Source organism: Trichosurus vulpecula, assembly GCF_011100635.1.
Source record: "Trichosurus vulpecula isolate mTriVul1 chromosome X unlocalized genomic scaffold, mTriVul1.pri SUPER_X_unloc_2, whole genome shotgun sequence".
Classification (NCBI taxonomy): Eukaryota; Metazoa; Chordata; class Mammalia; order Diprotodontia; family Phalangeridae; genus Trichosurus; species Trichosurus vulpecula.
Genome location: NW_023494378.1, coordinates 3,549,251 through 3,572,230, shown reverse-complemented (window position 1 = coordinate 3,572,230; position 22,980 = coordinate 3,549,251). Strand labels below are relative to the sequence as shown.

The following is a 22,980-nucleotide window of genomic DNA, read 5'->3' as shown; positions in this document are numbered from 1 at the left end:
GGGTAAGATACCCAATTGAGTGTGTATGGTATTCCCTCCTCAGGTCAAATCCAATGAGAGCAAGATTTACTCATTTCCCCTCACCTGCCCCCTGTTCCCTTCCTACAGAACCATTTTTCTTGCCACTTTTATGCGAGATAATTTACCCCATTTTATCTCTCCTTTTCTCCCTCTCTCAATATATTCCTCTCTTATCCTTTAAATTGCTTTTATTTTTTTAGATAGCATCCCTTCATATTCAACTCACCCTGTGCCCTTTGTGTGTATATATGTATATATGTATACATACATACATATATATATATACATACATATACACACACCTACACATATACATACATAGACACACACATATGAATATATATGTATACACACACACACACACACACACACATATATATATATATATATATATATATATATATATATATATATGCACATTCCTTTCAGCTACTATGATATTGAGGTCTCATGAATCACATACATCATCTTTCTATGTAGGAATGTAAAGAAAACAGTTCAATTTTAGTAAGTCCCTTATGATTTCTCTTTCTTGTTTACCTTTTCATGCTTCTCTTGATTCTTGTGTTTGAAAGTCAAATTTTCTATTCGGCTCTGGTCTTTTCACTGAGAAAGCTTGAAAGTCCTCTATTTTATTGAAAATCCATATTTTGCCTTGGAGCATGATACTCAGTTTTGCTGGGTAGGTGATTCTTGGTTTTAATCCTAGCTCCATTGACCTCCAGAATATCGTATTCCGAGCCCTTCGGTCCTTTAATGTGGAAGCTGCCAGATCCTGTGTTATCCTGATTGTTTTTCCACAGTATTAAAATTGTTTCTTCCTGGCTGCTTGCAGTATTTTCTCCTTGATCTGGGAACTCTGGAATATGGCGACAATGTTCCTAGGAGTTTTCTTTTTGGGATCTATTTGAGGAGGTGATCTGTGGATTCTTTCAATTTCTATTTTACCCTCTAGCTCTAGAATATCACTTCTGGGGGGTGGAGCCAAGATGGCGGCTGGAAAGCAGGGACCTGCATGAGCTCCCCACCATGTCCCTCCAAAATCCTATAAAAATGGCTCTGAACACATCCTAGAACTGCAGGACGCACAAAATAGCAGAGGAAAGCAGGGATCCAGCCCAGGACAGCTTGGATGGTGTCTGGATGAGGTCTATCATGCACGGAGTGGAGGGGAGCAGAGCTCAGTGTGGGAGGCAGCAGGACCAGCCAGATCAGGAGCCGGGCAGAACAGGTCCTAGCACCCTGAATCAGTGAGCTGTGGCAGCTACCAGACTTCTCAACCCACAAACACCAAAGACAACAGAGAAGGTTAGTGGGAAAAGCTGAGGGGCACAAAGTTCGTGGTTTGGCCACCGCTCCAGGGGCAGCGGGAGAGGTGCAGCTACAGAACTACAGCGGCAGTTACTTCTGGCCCCAGGCCCACGTGGTGGGAGGAATTAAGTGTCAGATCAGAGCAGGAGTGAAGAGCCTGCTGAAGATTTGCATCAGGTCCTGGTTGGTGGTTCTTGAGGAAGGTGGAGTGCTGGGGTGGCAGAGCTGAGTATATAGAAATAGCTCTGAAATCAACAGCGCATCCCCTCAAGCTTGGAACAAAGTACTCTTTGCTCTACAAGCAGTCATACCCCAACGAAAAACTCAAGGGCCAAGTAAGTTGGCTGGGAACATGGCCAGGCAGCGAAAACGCATCCAGATTTAGTCTCAGACTTTGGAATCTTTCTTTGGTGACAAAGAAGACCAAAACATACAGCCTAAAGAAGTCAACAAAATGCAAGAGCCTACACCAAAAGCCTCCAAGAAAAACATGAACTGGTCTCAGGCCATGGAAGAGCTCAAAAAGGATTTGGAAAAGCAAGTTAGAGAAGTAGAGGAAAAATTGGGACTAGAAAGGAGAATGATGAGAGAAAACCATGAAAACCAAGTCAATGACTTGCTAAAGGAGACCCAAAAAATACTGAAAAAATATTGAAGAAAACAACATTTTAAAAAATAGACTAACTCAAATGGCAAAAGAGCTCCAAAAAGCCAATGAGGAGAAGAACGCCTTGAAAGGCAGAATTATCCAAATGGAAAAGGAAGTCCAAAAGACCACGGAAGAAAATACTACCTTAAAAATGAGATTGGAGCAAGTGGAAGCTAGTGACTTTATGAGAAATCAAGATATTATAAAACAGAACAAAAGGATTGAAAAAATGGAAGACAATGTCAAATATCTCATTGGAAGAACCACTGACCTAGAAAATAGCTCCAGGAGAAATAATTTAAAAATTATTGGACTACCTGAAAGCCATGATCAAAAAAATAGCCTAGATACTATCTTTCAAGAAATTGTCAAGGAGAAAGTTTGACTTTCAAATACAAGACTCAAGAGAAGCATGAAAATGTAAACGGGAAAGAGAAATAATAAGGGACATATTAAAGTTGAGCTGTTTATATTCTCACATGGAAAGATGATATTTGTAACTCATGAGACCTTTCTCAGTATTAGGGTAGTTGAAGGGAAAAGTTATATCTCTATCTCTTTCTATATCTATCTACATATCTATCTATCTATATGTATATATATAATATACATGTACTGAGGGCACAGAGTTGAATATGAAGGGATGATATCTAATAAATAAAATTAAGGGGTGAGTGAGGAATATATTGGGAGAAGGAGAAGGGAGAGACTGAATAGGGTAAATTATCTCACATAAGAGAGGCAAGAAAAAGCTGTCATGATGGAGATGAAGAAGGGGGAAGTGAAAGGGAATGAGTCAACCTCACTCTTATCAGATTTGGTTTAAGGATAGAATAACATACACACTCAATTGAGTATCTTGCTCTAAAAGAAAGTAGGGGGGAAGAGGATGTGGGGGATGATAGAAGGGAGGGCATACTGGGGAGGGTTTAGTCTGAAGCAAAAACTTTTGAAAAGGGACAGGGTCAAAGGAGAAAATAGAATAAATAGGGGGGCAGGATAGGATGGAGGGAAATATAGTCTTTCACAATAACTATTATAGAAATGTTTTACATAACTACTCATGTATAACCTATATTGAATTGCTTGCTTTCTCAATGAGTGTTGGTGAGGAGAGAAGAAGGAAGAGAATCTGGAACTCAAAGTTTTAAAACAAATGTTAAAAATTGTTTTTACATGCAAATAGGAAAAAGATACACAGGCGATGGGATATAGAAATCTATCTTGTCCAACAGGAAAGTAAGGGGGAAGGGAAAAGGGGAGGCGACAGGAGGGAAGGCAGACTAGGGGAAGGGGTAATTATAATGCATGCCATCTTGGAGTGGGGGGTAAAGGAGAGATGGGGAGAAAATGTGGAACGCAAAATCTTGTTTAAATGAATGTTGAAAACTAAAAATACATAAATAGAAATCTAAAAGTCAAAATAAAATAAAAATAATACCGAAAAAAATATTGCTGACACGCTATAGTTTCTCTATTTTTTTCACTTTTGATTAAATCTATTTTAACGATAATGTTTTCTGAGTTTATGATTTCTGTCCCTGCTTTTTTGACACACAATTCTACTCCTGCTCTTTATTTTATCTTTGTGTATTTCTCATTTTTATACTGTTTGCTGAAAGCAACATAATGTTGAATTAAATTTTTAAATCAGCTATCCATTTCTGTTTCATGGGTAAATTCATGTCATTCGCATTCTTTTTTTTGCCATCTCAAATACTTTTATTTTTTTTCCTGGAAGCCACAAGTCTCTGTTGATGTACAAACTTGATTAGATGGAAGCAGTGGTTATGTTTCCCAACCCCCTTTTCCCCCACTAACATACTATTTTTCAGTCTTCAAAAGTCAATGATGGGAGAAAAAAAAAAGATTAAAAACATCCCCCAACCCTACTCCCATTCCCCTACAAAAAAGCAAGGAGTTATCTGTGGGCACAAAAAAACATGGTATTTTGTGCCCTGAGTTACATCTAGTAGGGAAAATTGGAAGAAGGAAGAAGTGAGGTGGATGAGGGCATGAGAAAAAGGTTATGGGGAGGGGGATACAGAAGCTATCTGTAGGTCTAGTCCACTTAGTTTTTATACTGAAAGGGTTCTTCTCCTGTCTCATTGAGGAGACAGGTACGGATAAGCACCTCTGTCACTGCGTAAGGGTCACAGTTGGCAGAGGTGTGGCAATCTTCAAAGTAGCCCTTCTTGTCCTGCCCAACCATTAGGGGAATCCAGATGCTGGCGCCGTGGTTGGCCACACCAGCAGACAACTCATTCACATTGGATGTCTCCTGGAAACCTGTCAGGCGACGGGCATTGTCCAGATCCCCCTTGGGGTCATAAGCTCGGATGTGATACTTGTGTCTCTTACTTAGTCTCTCGATGGCTTCTTCAATAAACTTTAGACCATTCTCTTCTCTCATGGCCTTGGTACTGAAATTAGTATGGCAACCAGCTCCATTCCGGTTCCCAGGGATTGGTTTGGGATCAAACGTTACAATCATTCCAAAATCTTCACACACTCGATGGAGGATGAAGCGGGCGATCCAGAGGTGATCTCCCATTCCAATCCCTTCACAGGGTCCTATCTGGAACTCCCACTGAGCTGGCATTACTTCAGCATTTGTCCCTGCAATTTTGACTCTGGCATATAGACAAGCACAGTAATGAGCGTCTGCTATATCTCTTCCATAGGCTTTATCAGCTCCCACGCAGCAGTAATATGGACCCTGGTGCCCAGGGAAACCATTGGAAGGCCAACCAAAAGGGTGTTAACCTGTTCCCATGAGAGTATACTCTTGCTCCATACCAAACCAGGGTTTCTGGTTGGCCACCATATCCATTATCCGTTTACAGGTATGCCTCAAATTGGTCTCTGCAGGCTTGTGGTTGTACTTGAAAACTTCACAGAAAACCAGTTTGTTGGGGTCCTTTTGGAAGGGGTCTCAGAACAGAGCAGTAGGAACAAGGTACATGTCACTGTTAGAGCCTTCGGACTGAAAAGTGCTAGAGCCATCAAAATTCCATTTAGGTAGTTTATCGATGCTTTTCGGTTCACTCTCTAGGGTCCGAGTTTTACAGCGAAGTCCCTTGCCAGTTCCATCGATCCAAATGTACACGGCCAGCACTTTGTTCCCTTGAGGCAGGTTCAGGTACATCTGCTTGATATTTTTGTTCAAGTGAGAACTGGCCGAGGTGGCCATGCTGGAAGCTGTCCTGAGTCTGGGAAGGTCCAGAAACAAGCTGTCAAAGTCGAGGAGGCAGGACGATCGTTCCGCAGGCTCACAGGTCCGCAGGGCCGGTTGGATGTTCTCGCTGGTGGCCGTGGAGGTAGCTCTGGTGGAGGCTGTGGCTGTAGAGCAGTCACTAGCTCCCATTCTCAGCTCCATGTCATTCACATTCTAATCTACAACTACCTGTAGTTTATTTTCTGCCTTTCTTTTTTCCTTACTATCCTTACCCCTTTTACTGTGCTCCTCCTCACTCCTCTGTTTCACTTCTTCCCACTACTTTGCCCTCCAATTCCTCAACGTATCCACACCTCTAAGTGTCCCTCTCTTGTCTGCTCTGCCTACATTATCCCTTGCCCTCTTTTTTCTTTCTGTATTTAGAAAATAGATATGTATGTGTGTGTGTTTCCCTCTTTATACCATTCCCCATGAGAATAAGATCCCAGTACTAAATGCCCCCCTACTAGTTTATTCTGTATCAGTTTTTCCTTTTATGCTTCATTTTAGGAGATAATTACTTCTTTTTGTCTCTCCCTACATGGCTTTATTTTTTTTTTAGAATCACCCCATCATACTCAGCTTATGCCATTCTTTTCTTTCTAACTACACAAATAATGATGATAATCATAAATGCACTGTTTATATTTTGACTATAAAAACTAAACAACTTGACTTTACTGAGTTAATGTCTAATACACATTTCTCCTAGATGTTGTATATTGACTTTTCCCTTAAGTTCAGGCGTTATTTTTTTTGTCACAGAAAACTTAAAGTCTTTGCAGTCATTAAAGGTCCATTTTTTTTTCATTCAGGATTATACTTAATTTCGCTAGGTAAATTACCCTTCATCATAGCCCTCCTCTATTGTTCTACATAATATAGTATTCCAAGACCTATTGTCCTTCAGTTTAGTAGCTGCTAGGTCTTGCATAATCCTTATTATACCTCGCTGATATCTAAATTGTTTTCTTCTTTTTGCTTCCAAAATTTTCTACTTTCCTGGGAGCTTTGAAACTTGTTTATGATATTCCTGCAAGGTTTCTCCTGAGACCTCTTTCAGGTGGTGGTTGATGCATATTTTTATTTTTCTACTTTGCTTTCTTTTTCTTGAACTTTGCTTTCTTGTTCTAGAACTTCAGAGTAAGTTTCCTTGATAATTTCTTGTAATATTGCATCAAGATTCTTTTTTTAATTTATTTTTTTTTATTTTTCATTTACAACACTCAGTTCCACAAGTTTTTTAGTTTCAAATTTTTTCCCCTTCCCTCTCCCCTGTCACCCCCAAGATGTCATGTAATCCAACATAGGTTCTACATATACCTTCACATTAAACTTATTTACACAATAGTCAAATTGTAAAGAAGAATTAAAATCAATGGAATGAACCATGAGAAAGAAGAAACAAAACCAAAAAAGAAGGGAAAAAAAAGAGAGAGCAAATAGTTTGCTTCAATCTGCATTCAGACTCCTTAATTCTTTCTCAGGATGTGGACAGCTTTTTCCATCATGAGTCTTTTAGAGCTGTCTTAGAACCTTGTATTGCTGAGAAGAGCCAAGTCTATCAAAGTTAGTCATCATAGATACCATGTGTCTGTAATAGTGTATAATGTTCTCCTGGTTTTGCTCCCCTCACTCAGCATCAGACCACGTAAGTCTTTCCAGGTTATTATGAAGTCTACCTGCTCCTCGTTTCTTATAGCACAATAGTATCCCTTTACATTCATACACCACAACTTGTTTATCCATTCCCCAATTGATGGGGATCCCTTCAATGTCCAATTCTTGGCCACCACAAAAAGAGCTGCTATAAATATTTTTGTACCTATGGGTCCATTTCCTACTTGTATGATCTCTTTGGGTGGTGTTGCTGGGTCAGAGAGTATGCACATTTTTATGGCACTTTAGGTATAGTTCCAAATTGCTCTCCAGAATGGCTGGATCAGTTCACAACTGCAGCAACAATGTAATAGTGTTCTTATTTTCCCACATGTTTCAACAATCCAGCTAGCAGCTTCTGTGGGGGTGTAAGATCCACCCACAGCCAGCACCCAGAAAGCTGCCAACAGCACAGGTTCTTTTGATCTGCTTAACTAAGGAAAGCAAGGTGAAGGGGTTGACAAGCTTACTTTAATTCAGCATACAAATATCAGTCACTTAGTTCAGGGGAGAAGGCCAGCGCCCTGAACTTCAGAGCAACATACAAACAAATTACAAATATCAACAGACAGACCCAATACAATTCATAGTTACCAACATCTAGGTTCAGCCCAGGAGCTCAGAACAAGGGCTGGCTCAGAGTCATGTGCCACAACTGCTGCAGCAACGAGATCCAAAGAACAGACAGCCAACCCCTGGTTTTTATATCTTTTTCAGTGTCAGGGGTGAGTCACACATGTGACTCACCCACATGACCCAGAATCATCACAAAGAGGTGGACTTAAACCCACATGGTCTAAAAGCCTCTGCTCTCCCAGACATGTAAACTAGGCCCTCCCTGGAGTTAGCCCCACCTTGGGCCCCACCTTAGTTGCCAATCCACACCCACTAAGGTTTTACACCTAATAGGGGTTTGGGCCTGGGGCTTAGCACCTAGTAAGGCTCAATGAATTACTCAAAGGGAACAAAAGCCAAACTCTTCAAGGGCACTTGTTGAACTAAGTGCCTAAGGAGCCCATTTTTGCTTACCAACACACCACATCTTCTCCAGCACTTATCTTTTTCCTCCTTTGTCGTGTTAGCCAATCTGACAGGAGAGATGTGGTACCTAAGAGTTGTTTTGATTTGCATTTCCCTAATCAAAAGTGGTTTAGAGCATTTTTTCTTATGACTATAGATATCTTTAATTTATTCCTCTGAAAACTGCCTCTTCATATCCTTTGACCATTTCTCAATTGGGGAATGACTTGCATTACTATAAATTTGGCTCAGTTCCCTGTATATTTTAGAGATGAGGCCTTTATCAGAGACACTGGTTGTAAAGATTTTCTCCCAGTTTTCTGCTTCCCTTCTAATCTTTGTTGCATTGGCTTTTTTATACAAAAACTTTTCAATTTAACATAATCAAAATCACCCATTTTGCATTTCGTAATGATCTCTATCTCTTGTTTGGTCATAAATTCTTCCCTTCTCCATAAATCTGGTGGGTTAACTATTCATTGCTCTCCCAAATTGCTTATAATATACGTTTTTATATCTAAATCATGGACCCATTTTGACTTTATCTTGGTATACGCTATAAGATACTAGTCTATGCCTAGTTTCTGTCATACTTTTTTTTCCAGTTTTCCCAGAAGTTTTTGTGAAATAATGAGTTCTTCTCCCAGAAGCTGGACTCGAGGGTTAACAAAGAGTAGATTGCTATGGTCATTGACTACTGCATCTTGTGTACCTAACCTATTCCACTGATCTACCACTCTATTTCTTAGCCAGTGTCAGGTAGTTTTGATGACTGCTGCTTTATAATACAGTTTAACATCTGGTATGGCTAGGCCACCTTCCTTAGCATTTCCTTTCATTAATTCTCTTGATATTCTGGACCTTTTCTTCTTCCAGATGAATTTTGTTATTATTATATCCAGTTCTGTAAAATAATTTTTGGTAGTTTGATTGGTATGGCACTAAATAAGTAAATTAATTTAGGTAAAATTGTCATTTTTATTATATTAGCTTTGCCTAACCACGAACAACTCATATTTTTCCATTTACTTAGATCTGACTTTATTTCTGTGAAAAGTGTTTCGTAATTGTGTTCATATAGGTCCTGGGTTTGTCTTGGCAGGTAGACTGTCAAATATTTTATAGTGTCTACAGTAGCTTTAAATGGAATTTCTCTTTCTATCTCTTGCTGTTGGGCTTTGTTAGTAATACATAGGAGTACCGAGGATTTATGTGGGTTTATTTTATATCCTGTCACTTTGTTAAAGTGATTTGTTATTTCAATACTTTTTTACTTGATTCTCTAGGATTCTCTAAGTAAATTATCATATCATCTGCAAAGAGAGATAACTTAGTTTCTTCTTTGCCTGTTTTAATTCCTTCAATTTCTTTTTCTTCTCTTATTGCTAAAGCTAACATTTCTAGTACCAAATACGGGTGATAATAGACATCCTTGTTTCACCCCCGACCTTACTGGAAATGCATCTAGCTTATCCCCATTACATATAATGCTTGCTGATGGTTTTAGGTAGATGGTACTTATCATTTTAAGGAAGACCCCTTTCATTCTTATGCTTTCTAGTAATTTCAATAGGAATGGGTGATGTGTTTTCTCAAAAGTTTTTTCTGCATCTATTGGGAACATCATATGGTTTCTGCTAGTTTTGTTGCTGATATGATCTAGTATGCTGGTAGTTTTCCTGATACTGATCCAGTCTTGCATTCCTGGAATAAATACTACTTGGTCATAATGTATTATTCCCATGATAAGTTGCTGTAATCTTTTTGTTAACATTTCATTTAAAATTTTTGCATCTATATTCATTAGGGAAATTGGTCTATCATTTTCTTTCTCTGTTTTAACTGCTCCTGGTTCAGGTATTAGTACCATATTTGTTTCATAGGAAGAATTTGGTAGGACTCCTTCTTTGCCTATTTTCCCAAATAGTCTATTAAGTATTGGAATTAATTCTTCTTTAAATGTTTGATAGAATTAACTCATAAATCCATCTGGCCCTGGAGATTTTTTCCTAGGGAGTTCATTGATGGCTTGTTCAATTTCTTTTACTGAAATGGGGTTAAGTACTTTACTTCCTCTTCTGTTAATCTGGGCAATTTATATTTTTGTAAATATTCATCCATTTCCCTAAGATTGTCAAACTTATGGGCATACAATTGGGCAAAATAATTCCTAATTATTGTTTGAACTTCCTCTTTGTTGGAGGTGAATTCACCCTTTTGATTTTTGATACTAATAATTTGGGTTTTTTTTTTTCATTTTATAATCAAATTGATCAAAGGTTTATCAATTTTATTGTTTTTTCCATAAAACCAGCTCTTAGTTTTATCTATTAGTTCAATAGTTTTCTTCATTTCAATTTAATTAATCTCTCCATTCATTTTCAGTATTTCTAATTTGGTATTTAATTAGGGATTTTCAATTTGTTCTTTTTCTAGCTTTTTCAGTTGCATACCCAATTCATTGATCTCCTTTTTCTCTATTTTATTCATGTAAGCATTCAGAGACATAAAACTTCCCCTAAGAACTGCTTTTGCTGCATCCCATAGGTTTTGGTATGTTGTCTCATTATTGCCATTCTCTTAAATGAAGTTATTGATTGTTTCTATGATGTTTTCTGACCCATTCATTGTTCAGGATTAGGTTATTTAATTTCCAATTAATTTTCCATGTTCCTTTATTACAAATAATTTTTATTGCATCATGAAAAGGATGCATTGACTATTTCTGCCTTTCTGCACTGGATTGTGAGGTTTTATGCCCTTGTACATGGTCAATTTTTGAGTATGTGCCATATACCACTGAGAAAAAGTGATATTCCTTTCTATCCTCACTCAGCTTTCTCCAGAGGTCTATCATATCTATCTTGTCTAAAATTCTGTTCACCTCTTTGACTTCTTTCATGTTTGTTTTGAGGTTAGATTTATTACATTCAGAGAGGGGGAGGTTGAGGTCCCCCACTAATATAGTTTTCCTGTCTATTTCTTCCTGTGACTCCCTTAACTTCTCCTCTAAGAATTTGTATGCTATACCACTTGGTGCATAAATTTTAAGTAATGATATTACTTCATTATAACATAGTATATATTACTTCATTTTCTTTGGTGTCTTTTAGCAGGATATAGTTTTCTTCCTTATCTCTTTTAATTAGATCTATCTTTGCTTTTGCTTTGTCTGAGACTAGGATTGTCACCCCTGCTTTTTTTCACTTGAGCTGAAGCATAACATATTCTACTCCAGCCTTTTACCTTTACCCTATGTGTATCCCCCTGTTTCAAATGTGGTTCTTGTAAACAAATATTGTAGGATTATGGTTTTTAATCCATTGTGCTATCCATCTCTGTTTTATGGGAGAGTTCATCCCATTCTCATTCGCAGTTATGATTACTCTCTGTGTATTTCTTTCCATCCTATTCCACCCCGCCCCGTTTATGCTTTTAGTTCTCCCTTCTCCCTCCCCTCCAAAAAAGAGTTTTGCTTTTGACCACCATCTCCTTCAATTTTCCCTTCCCATCAGCCCCTCCCTTATCTTACCCTTTTCCCTTACTATTTCTTCCCTCCCTTCTAACAACCCTCCTTTTCTTTCCGCTTTCTCCTCCTACTTCCTGTAGGGCAGGTTAGCTGTCTATACTTAACAGAGTATGTTATTCCCTCCTTGAACCCAATCTAATGAGAGTAAAGCTCAAACAATGCTCTTCTCCCTCCCTTCTTTCCCTCTACTGTGACATGTTTCTGTGCCTCTTCATGTGATGTAATTTACCCTTTTCTGCCTCCTCCTTACCTTTTCTCCCATTACAATCCCTTTGTACCCCTTAATTAAGTTTTTATCATCATATAAGTTAATTTATATCCATACTCCCTGTCTATATGTATCCCTTTTAAATGTCATAATAAATATACCATTCTCAAGATTAACACATATCATCCTCCCATATAGGGATATAAAAATTTTGTCTTTGTTGAATAACAAGGTTTCTTTTTCTTTTTTCCCTGTTTACCTGTTTATGCCTGTCTTGAGTCTTGTATTTGAAGATCAAATTTTCCATTTAGCTCTGGCTTTTTCATCAGGAAATTCTGGAAGTCCCTTATTTAATTGAATTTCTGTCTCCTCCCCTGGTTATGCTCAATTTTTCTGGGTAGTTGATCCTTTGTTGTAGTCCAAGCTCCTTTGCCTTTCAGAATATCATATTCCAATCCCTCTGACCTTTTAATGTAGAAGCTACAAGGTCCTATGTGATCCCAACTGTAGTTTCGCGATATTTAAATTGTTTCTTTTTGGCTGCTTGCAGTATTTTCTCTCTGACCTGATAATTCTGGAATTTGGCTATAGTATTCCTTGGAGTTTTCAAATTCGGCTCTCTTTCTGGAGGTGATGGGTGGATTCTTTCGATCACTATTTTACCCTCTGGTTCTAGGACCTCCAGGCAATTTTCCATTGTGATTTCTTGGAAGATACTGTCCAGGGTCTTTTTTTCATCATGAATTTCTGGTAAACCAATAATTCTTAGATTATCTCTCTTGGATCTGTTTTCCAGGTCAGTTGTTTTTCCAATGAGATATTTTATGTTTTCTCCTATTTTTTGTTCTTTAGATTTTGTTTGACTGATTCTTGATGCCTCATAGAGTCATTAGTTTCTACTTGCCCTATTCTAATTTTTAATGAATTGTTTTCTTCAGTTAGTTTCTGTACCTCTTTTTCTATTTGGCCAATTGTACTTTTCAAGGAGTTATTTTCTCCCATTAGCTTCTATCTCTCCTTATCCATTTCTCCAATTACACTTTTTAAAGATTTGTACTCATCAGTGATTTTTTTCCCATTTTCTCCATTGTATTTTTAAAAGAATTGGTCAATTTTATTTTTACCTCTCTAAATTGACTTTTAAAATCCTCCTTGAGCTCTTCCAAGAGTGCCTTTTTGAACTTGACAACAGTTCATATTCACTTTTGAGGTTTCAGATGTGGGTATAATATCAATTCTGTCCTCTTCTGAATTCATATTTTGGTCTTCCCTGTCCCCATAGTAAGATTCTATGGTTTTTACTTTTCTAGTTTGCTTCTTATTGGTGGTGGTTGCCTTTTCCTGGCTTTTAAAATGTATCTCTTCTTCTGGGGCACACAGGGCTTTGTCCCAAGGTTCTTGTGTTGGGAGCTAGGGGCTCGGTTGCTGGCTTTGTGTGTTGTGACCTCTGGTTTTGTCAGATAGAAGCTATATAATGCTGCAGTTCACCTGGTGCTGAGCTGGAGCTGTCTGGTATGTGCCAAGGATTGAGGCCCAATGAAGTCTTTCTGAGTTTCCCCAGGGTTACACTGAAGCTAGCAGCGTGAGGTGTGGGGAAGGGGTAGTTGGGCTGCTCAAGTCTCCTCTTCCCCTAGGGCTGTACTATAGCATGGGTGGCCTCAGTTGTTGGTCTGTGCTTGTGTCTGCCAATCCTCTGGCTGTGCAAAGGTACACCTGGGATCCTGGTATTGATGCTTGTTGGCTCCACCCCTCGGGTCTCAGGAACTCCCGCTGGTCTGCTGAGTTGGAGCTTGCTGGGACACCTCCTGTTCTGCACTGATCCCCTTCAGACACACTCAGTCGCACACCCATCGCCCTAGCTTCCCGAGCTAAAAGACTGCTGTACCCCTTCTGCTGGGTCCCCTATTTCAGGACTTTTCCTGGGGCAATATTCTATGTGTTTTTCAAGGTGATCAAGTTGGGGTGAGAGGACTTATGATTTATTCTGCCATCATGGCTCCTGGAGGCTCAAGTAGGCAGCTTTCAAAAATTTAGTCTGTGGGCTAATAGTCCCAGGAGCAGCTGCTGCCACACACCTCTCAACCTTATCATTTCTTACCTGGGCTATTTCTAATAGCCTCCTAATTGGACTTCCTATATCAGATTCCCCCCTCTTTGATTCATCATTCACTCAGTAGCCAAAGGGATACTCCCAAAGCCCTGCTCAAGCAATTTGTTCAATTAACTCAAATGGCTCTCCAATACATCTAAAATCAAATACAGACACCTCTGTTTGCCATTTAAAGCCCTTTCAACTGTGACTACATCCTACCTTTATAGCCTTATTATATACTACCTTATAATAATACCATTATTCAATAAATATTTATTAGGTGCCTACGATGTGCCAGGCCCTGTACTCAGCATTGGGGATACAAAAAGAAGCAAAAGACAGTTACTGATCTCCAGGAGCTCCAACTCTAAGGGGGGAGACACCAAATCAATACATAAAACAAGCTGTATACAGAATATATAGGAAATAATTAACCAAGGGAATGCAGCAGGATTAAGAGGTCATAGGAAAGCCCTCTTATAGAAGATGGGATTTAAGTTGGGACTTAATGAAAGCCAGGGAAGCTAATAGGCAGAGATGAGAAAGAAGAGCATTCCAAGCATGGGGGACAGCCAGAAAAAATGCCAGGAGTTGAAAGAGTCCTCTTTTTGGAATAGCCAGGAGGCCAGTGTCACTGGTTCAAAGACTATGGTGCAAGAAGACTGTTAAGGTCTGAGGGGGCTATTCTCCTTCAGGAGCCCTATTTAGCAATTTTTGCCTTTGAGGAAAATAATAATCTTTCATTGACATATACTGTTCAAATAGGATACTACACTTTACTTAAAAGTTTAGCACAATGAAAATCAAATATCATCATTTAATGACATCAAGCAATGTCATCCTTTCATGGTTACTTTAAGGCTGCCATCTTTTTTACAACTCCTAATATTATGGTCAGCGAATTTCAGAGTCTTCTTTCATTGCATTTGAACCTATGGGACAGTCTACTCCTGGTTAAGGGAAAAAGAATGGAGCTAAATGAAGTCCTGAATTTATGACAGGAAGTGAGTAAGGAATTCCTTCAGTGCGAATAAGAATTCAGGTCAAATCATCAGTATCAAAATTACCTATGAACCTCTTCATAATAACAAAGATAATCTGATACAGGACAAGAATTCATAGCAGTGGAGGCAGCACTGTGTTTGTTTCACTCTACCATGTACCAGTTAATTGGGTAAAACAAGAGCAATATTCAGAGCAAATAGATACAAAAATATGAGTGATTTTTATTTTGAAGGAAATTTATGAAAGAAATATCAAATGTTTGAGTGAAATTTGACCATTTTGAAACCAGGCATAGAGATAAATACTGGCACTAGTGAGCAGGGCAAGTAAATTCAAAAAAAACATTAACATTGGGAATATAAAAAAATCTGATTAAAAAAAGCTATAGTCATTGTACTCAGTAGTAAGGCTGGGATTCCAAACTGGCTCCTCTACTTCCAAATGCTAAATGGGAGACCATCCATCTCCCACTGTTATGTTATGTCCCATTCTAAACAAATCTCTCCTTCCCTCCCTCTCTCTCTCCCTGTCCTTCCCCTGTCCCTGTCCCTCTCTCCCTCCTTCACTCCCTCCCTCTCTGTCTCTCTGTCTCTTTTGCTCCTGTCTCTATATCTCTGTACTTTCAGGCTTATGTGGTGTATATATGTTGCCTCAGTTCCCTCTCGGCCCAGTCATTCCTTTAGCACCTTCAATGAGTCCTTGGGATCACAGGATCCTAGATGTAGAGATAGAAGAGATGTCAGAGGCCATCTAGTGTGAAACTGGAAACCACAGAGGACGCATGATCCATCTGAGAGCACACAGTTACTAAGTTTCTGAGGCAGATTTTGAACCTGGGATTTGCTGACTCGAAATTCAGTGCTGCATCCACTACATCCTGCTGCCTTCTATTCTATCATCTCACTAGGCTACTTTCACCCCTCTAGACGTTCTAAGACAAAAGGTATAAGGATTAAGGAAGGGTTTGGTTTTTTTTTATGTTAAAGGAAAAATAACTTCCCCTTAATGGAAAGGTTCCTCTATTAAGCATGCAGTAGATCCTTATTGGCCTGAACTTAATTCTTTGGCTTCCTATCTACATAGTACTCTATCCTGAAGGTGTCACTACCTTTACCCCAGCTTTGCCTCTTTCTTGCTCATATGAGAAGTTTGAAAGCATTTATACAATAGCTTAGGTTATGAGATAGCAATAGATATAAAAATCATCATTTCAGCACTAAAGATGATATAAATCTCCTGTAGTCATCCCACCATGGAAACAAATGAATTCCAATAATTCTCACTTATGCACCAGAGGGCCCTATGGTGACATGGTAGCACTACCATCCTGTGATTCTTAGGAAAACGTTCTGTCTACAGGAGTCTGATGGAAGTGCATTGTCTCCTCACCCAACTCCATATATGAGGGTTATCATAGACATCAGTGTATTGAGTATTGTGATGAGAGAGCAAAATGACAGACTGTCTATAAAACCTGCATTCAGGGTGATCTCTTCTCAGAAAATCTTCTTTGTATTACTACTGTGCTAAGGAAACAGCACAATGGAATGCATGAGGCCAGTTGCCCTTTGCTGCTAGGTGACCAGTCTCAAAACACCACAGAGCCATGGACAGTAAATGTGCTATGCTTAGAAAAGAGCTGATGTGAATTCCAACAGAATATTTTGTTCCACTTTCCATTCCAAAGTCTAACGGGAAAAAAGAGAAAGGGAAATCTTCAAGAACTTTGTCTATATGGAAGAGATACAACAATTAGCAAAGACTTATTAGGCTCAAAAAGTTTGAGAAATTGCTGAGATAACAATGGTAAAAGAAAATCTGAGTTGTCAGTTCCCTGTTCGTTGGGATTCAAGTCAGTGCACTGCACGACAACCCCATTTGTCGGGCCCTTACTGCCTGTCCAGCACAGGGCTACTCTCTGTGGAGCTGGTTGCCATGGTGACTGGTCATTGCCAAGGATATCTGGAATCCTGAGTTGCTGGCACTCAGGCTACCTCCTTATCAGGCCTCCATTATTGTCCCTAGGCCTGGGGGAGGGGAGGGCTTCTTCCCAGCTTTGTGTTCAACTGCCAGCTGGATGCAGAAATAAATTACCAGGGGCTACAAAATTTCAGGAAATATCCGCAAATTCACACATCTGTACACAAAGGCATTTTGTATATTGTATATATTGAGATACAGGCGGCAAAACAAAGACAGACATAAAGATGCAGAGACAGAGACAGAGACAGGTAGAGGCAGAGACAGAAAAAGAGGAATATAGATGCAAACTATATAACAGTATGTACAAGGAGACACGTAAGGAAGCAGCTGTTGCTATGAGACATGCATCAGGGAAGAGAGCAAACATCATCCCAGGCACTCTGGTGACCTCACTGACCTCCTTCTAACTAGAAGAGAAGAAACTGAGGACCAACTAGGTTAAGCTGTTGCCCAGGGTCACACAGGCTAAGCATCAGAAGCAGCCTTTGAACCCAGATCCTCTGACTCCATAGCAGCCAGAGTTCTTCCCAGAATACAATTCTGCCTCCCAGAGCAGCTTTTGCCACCAAACCAGGGATGCCCCAGGGGACATCAGAATTTAGCTTTTGATTCTCCACAAAGAAAGGGGAAAGGACCTTAAGTTTGCATGTGAGCAATCAAGCCAATAACACAACAAATATAGGACAAACTTTAATTTTACCTAGTGAAAAATGCAAAGTACAAAGGATTTGTTCTCGGTCACAGTGCCTGGCATATACACAGTAGGCACTTAATAAATACTTGTTTGATTGGTTAGGTCTGTAAAAGTCAAGATAACTCTCCTGCCCTCTCCAAAGGTCTTGTCTCTCTCCCCAGGGTCTACACTTAGGTTAAGGTCTCTAATCCACCAAAGAGAAAGCCCATGAGCTCAGCAGAATCCATGCCTCTCCTTCTGTTGGGGAGCACCTTCTACATTATTACCCTGTTAGGTGTCTATGTTGGCATGATGATGCTTGGGAATGGCTCACTGATGGCACTCTAGTCCTGGAAGTAGATTTAGACAAGCTTCCACCTGGGAACTTAGATTGCCTTCCGTTCAATGTTGTGTTTTCACTTCAAAACATCAATGCAGCTCTAAGTTTTTCATCAGGAATGTATAGAAGTCTTCCATTTCAATAAGAGTCCATGTTTTCCCCTGTGAGATTATACTATTCAGCTGGATAAGTTTTTTTTTGTTTGTAAGCACATATTCTTTGCTTTCTGGAATATCATAGTTCAAGCTCTCAGCTTCTTTAGGGGAATGGCCAAAAATCCTCTGTATTCCTGACTGTGGCTCTTTGGTGCTTGAATCCTTTCTTTTTCAGGCTGCTGGCAACAATTTTTCTTTTACCTGTAAACTCGGGATTTTAGCTGTAATGTTTCTTGGAGTTTTCATTTTGTTGGGTCCTTTTATTTGGATGGGGGTGATGTATAAATTCTTTCTATTTCCTCTTTGCTTTCTGGTGTTAAAAGTTCTAGAAAGTTTTCTTGTTTGATTTCTTGAAATATTATATCTAGGCTCTTTTGTATGGCATAGCTTTCAGGGTGTCCAAGAATTCTTACATTTTCACTCTTTAATCTTTTTCTATGTCACTTTTTTAATATAAGTTATCAATTCTTTCTTTTTAAAAGAATAAATTTAAATTATTTTCCGTGTGTATGTTATATCACCTTAGTTGTCCTACAAATTCCCTCTCTCCTCTCCCAGAGAACTATCTGATATGACCAATAGTATTTTATAAAGAGAAAAATTAATTCAGGAGAACTTATTGATGCATTGAAAATGTCTGAAAATATGTGCAAGCTGTAACACCTGGGGGAAGGCTGGGGTTGTGTTCTCATATTTCTTCATTTGAATCTTGCTTGATCTTTATGATTTTGTTACATTTACTTTTGAATTTGGGTGTTTTGTTTCCATTTCTATTGTTGTGGCTATTGTGTATGTTGTTTTCTTAGCTCTGCTTACATCACTCTGCATCAGTTCATATAGATCTTTCCATGCTCCTTTGTATTCATCAGGCACATCACTTTTCATAGCATAGCAATATTCCATTACATTCATGCACCACATTGTTTATTCATTCCCCATTAGCCATAGATATCTATTTGTTTCCACTTGTTAGCTAAGACCAAAAGTTCTTGCTACAGATATTTGGGAGAATACAGGGCCCTTCTTCTTATCATGGTTTCCTTGGGGTATAAGGTCAGTAATTGAGTCTCTGATTTTAAAGGGTATAGACATTTTAGATGCTTTATTGCACAATTATAAATTGTTTTATGAAATGGTTGTGCAATTCCACCAAAACTATATTCATGTGCCTATCCTTTAGCAAGCCTTTCAACATCATTTTTTGCCAATTTTCCCAATTTGAGGGTGTAGGGTGAAACCTCAGGGTTGTTTTGAATCATACATGAGCATTATGTGTGGCCTGCATAGGAAAAATAATGAGCAGAATTGATAAAGCGAAATCTACACAGAAGTGAATGACAATCTAAAAGAAGAGAAGCAAAAACCAAGAACATCTAAAGAAAATGTGGTCACTGCACAAGAAACATATCTAGAAGATAGGATGCATAGAGACAAGATAAGGATAAGAGGTTTCCCAGAGGAAAAAAATAAGACGAAAAACATTAGCAATCTAACACAGGAAATTATACAAGAGAATTGCCCAGACTTTCCCAAAATAGAAAATCAAACATCAAAGTTAAAAATGCATAGATCACCCCGAGAAAAGAACCAGCACCAAGGGTACAGTTTCCAAGATTCATGGGGTTTGAATTTCATAGTTCAGTTGAGAAACACCAAGTTCAATCATCAATGGAATGGCCATATTTTGCCTATCAGTGAATCAGTGATATTTGCCAGAGTACAAATGGGATGTGAATGCAAAGGGGATAAAGAGGAATGTGTGCTGTTTGTGGGTCAAATGGAGGACTAGCAAAGAGGGCAAGTTAACCCTGGTGGTTTCAGGAAGTGAAGAGACCAGGGAAATAGGTGAGGAGGAGGGAAGGAGGGATTAAAAAAGGAAGGAAGAAGGAGGGAGGGCACATTTTGGTAGTTGGAGGGGGAAATCTACTAGACAAACTGAGAGAGGTGAAAGGGGGAAAAAGTAAATAACTAGAAAAAAGGAAGCAAAAAAGGAACTAATAAAACCCCAAAGAGAAAGGGGTAACAGGAGGAGGTAATCAGGGGTGAGAAGAAAAGAGCAGTTGGGAATACAGCCATATGAAAAATAAAACACTAAAGTAACTGAAGGCACATAGTACTGAATTAATAGCTAGACAGGAGAAAAATCCTAACTTTCAATAGCCCTAATATGAATGAAAAAAAGATTTATTAAGCACCATCTCTGTGCTAGGCAGTGTGCTCATTGCAGGAGACAAAGAGAGAGACAAATGACAGTCCCTGCACTCAAGGTGCTTTCAGTCTAAATGGAGAGCTCATGTTGTAAGAGGGGATGTTACAGTTTAATGGGGGATCATATAGCCTTTTGCCTTTCTTTTCTTTTTTAAAAAAAAATTTATTTATTTTTAGGTTTCAACATTAACTTCCATAAAATTTTGATTTTTAAATTTTCTCTCCCTCCCCCTTCCCCAAAACAGTATGCAGTATGATATAGGCTCTACATATATATTCTTATAAAAATATTTTCACATTTGTCATGTTGTAAAGAAAAACTTGAACCAATGGGAGAAACCACGAGAAAAAAGAAACAAAACAAAACCACAAAAAGAAGTGAACAAATAGTGTGTTTCAATTTGCATTCAGATTCCAAAGTTGTTTCTTTGGATAGCATTTTCTATCATGAGTCTTTTGAAGTTGTCTTATATCCTTGCAATTCTGAGAAGAGCAAAGTCTATCAAAGTTAATCCTCACAATATGTAGCTGTTGCTGTGTGCAACATTCTCCTGGCTCTGCTCACTTCACTCAGCATCAGTTCATATAAGTCTTCCCAGGTTTTTCTGAAGTCTGACTGCTCATCTTCTCTTATGGAACAATGGTATCCTATTACATTCATATGCCACAACTTGTTCACTCATTCCCAATTGATGGACATCCCCTCAACTTCCAACTCTTGGCCACCACAAAAAGAGCTGCTATAAATATTTCTGTACATGGGGGTCCTTTTCCCATTTTTATGATCTCTTTGGGATACAGACCTAGAAGCAGTTTTGCCAGGTCAAAGTTTTATAACCCTTTGGGCATCGTTAAAAATTGCTATCCAGAATGGTTGGATCAGTTCACAACTCCACCAACAATGCATTAGTGTTCCAATTTTCCCACATCTTCTCCAACATTTATCATTTTCCTGTTTTGGCATGTTAGCCAATGTGATAGGTGAGATGTGGTACCTCAGAGTTGTATTGATTTGTATTTCTCTAAACAAAAGTGATTTAGAGCATTCGTTCATATGATTCTAGAAAGCTTCAATTTCTTCATCTGAAAACTGCCTGTCCATATCCTTTGACCATGTATCAACTGGAGAATGTCTTGTATCTTATAAATTTGACTAATTTCTCTATATATTTTAGAAATTAGGCCTTTATCAGGGATATAAAACTATTTCCCAGCTCTCTCTTTCCCTTCTAATCTTGAATGCATTGGCTTTTTTGTGCAGAAACTTTTTAATTTAATGTAATCAAAATCATCCATTTTGCATTTCATAATGTTCACTACCTCATGTTAGGTCATAGTTATTTCCTTCTCCAGAGTTCTGACCGGTAAATTATTCCTTGCTTTCTTAGTTTGCTTATAGTATCAGCTTGTATATCTAAATTGTGAAACAATTTGGACTTTATTCTGGTATATGGCGCAATATGTTGGTCTAGGTCTAGTTTCTGTCATGCTCCTTTCCATTTTTCCAGCACTTTTTGCTAAATAGGGAGTTCTTATCCCAGAAGATGGAGTCTATAGGTTACGAAATGGTAGATTACTATAGTCATTGACTATTGTGTCTTGTGTACCTAACCTCTTCCACTTAGCCAGTACCAAGTAGTTTTGATGATTTCTGCTCTACAATATAATTTAAGATTTGGTATGGCTAGGCCACCTTCTCTTGCATTTCTTTTCATTAATTCTCTTGATATCCTGGGACTTTTGTTCTTTCAGATGGATTTTGTTATTTTTTCTTGCTCTATATAATAATTTTTTGGTAGTTTGATTGGTATGGCACTGAATAAGTAACTTAATTTAGGTATAATTGTCATTTTTATTATATTAGCTTAGCCCACCCATGAGCAACTGATATTTTTCCAGGTATTTAGATCTGACTACATTTAGGTGAAAAGTGTTTTGTAATTGTGTCCATATAGATCCTGGGCTTCTCTGGGCAGGTAGACTCCCAAATATTTTATAATATCTACAGTAACTTTAAATGGACTTTCTATTTCTAACTCTTGCTCTTGGGCTTTGTTGGTAATGTATATGTGTGTATGTATATATATGTATATGTATATATACATATATATATGTTGATGATTTATGTGGGTTTTTATATCCCACTGGTTTGCTAAAGTTGTTTATTATTTCAAGTAATTTTTTACTTGATTATTTTTAAGTATACCATATCATCTGCAAAGAGTGATAACTTTGTTTCTTCTCTGCCTGTTCTAATTCCTTCAATTTCTCTTTTTTCTCCTATTACTAAAGCTAAAATTTCTAGTACCATATTGAATAACAATGGTGATAATGGACATCCTTGTTCCACCCCTGATCTTATTGGAAGTGCTTCTTGCTTATCTCCATTACATATAATGCTTCCTGATGGTTTTCAATAGATGCTACTTATCATTTTAAGGAAGTCTCCATTTATTCCTATGCTCTGTAGTGTTTTTAATAGGAATGGATGTTGTATTTTGTTAAAAGTTTTTTCCGCATCTATTGAGACAATCATATTATTTCTGTGACTTTAATTGTTGATATGGTCAATTATGCTGGTGGTTTTCCTAATACTTAACCAGCCCTGCATTCCTACTTAAAATCCTACCTGGTTATGGTGTATTATCCTTGAGATAAGTCACTGTAATCTCTTTGCTTATATTTTATTTAAAATTTTTGCATCTACATTCCTTAGGGAAATTGGTCTATACTATTCTTTCTCTGTTCTTCCCAATTTAGGCATCAGCATCATATTCATATCATAAAAGGAATTTGGTAGGACTCCTTCTTCACCTATTTTCCAAAATAGCATATATAGTATTGGAATTAATTGTTCTTTAAATGTTTCATAGAATTCACTTGTAAATCCATCTATCCCTGGAGATTTTT

The 22,980-nt window shown here is 38.3% G+C and overlaps 1 pseudogene; it reads right to left on the bottom strand.

The window, feature by feature from the left end:
* Window positions 1-3,923: 3,923 nt before the first annotated feature.
* On the bottom strand, window positions 3,924-5,184 carry LOC118833165 (annotated as a pseudogene).
* Between the last annotated feature and the right edge of the window lie 17,796 nt (window positions 5,185-22,980).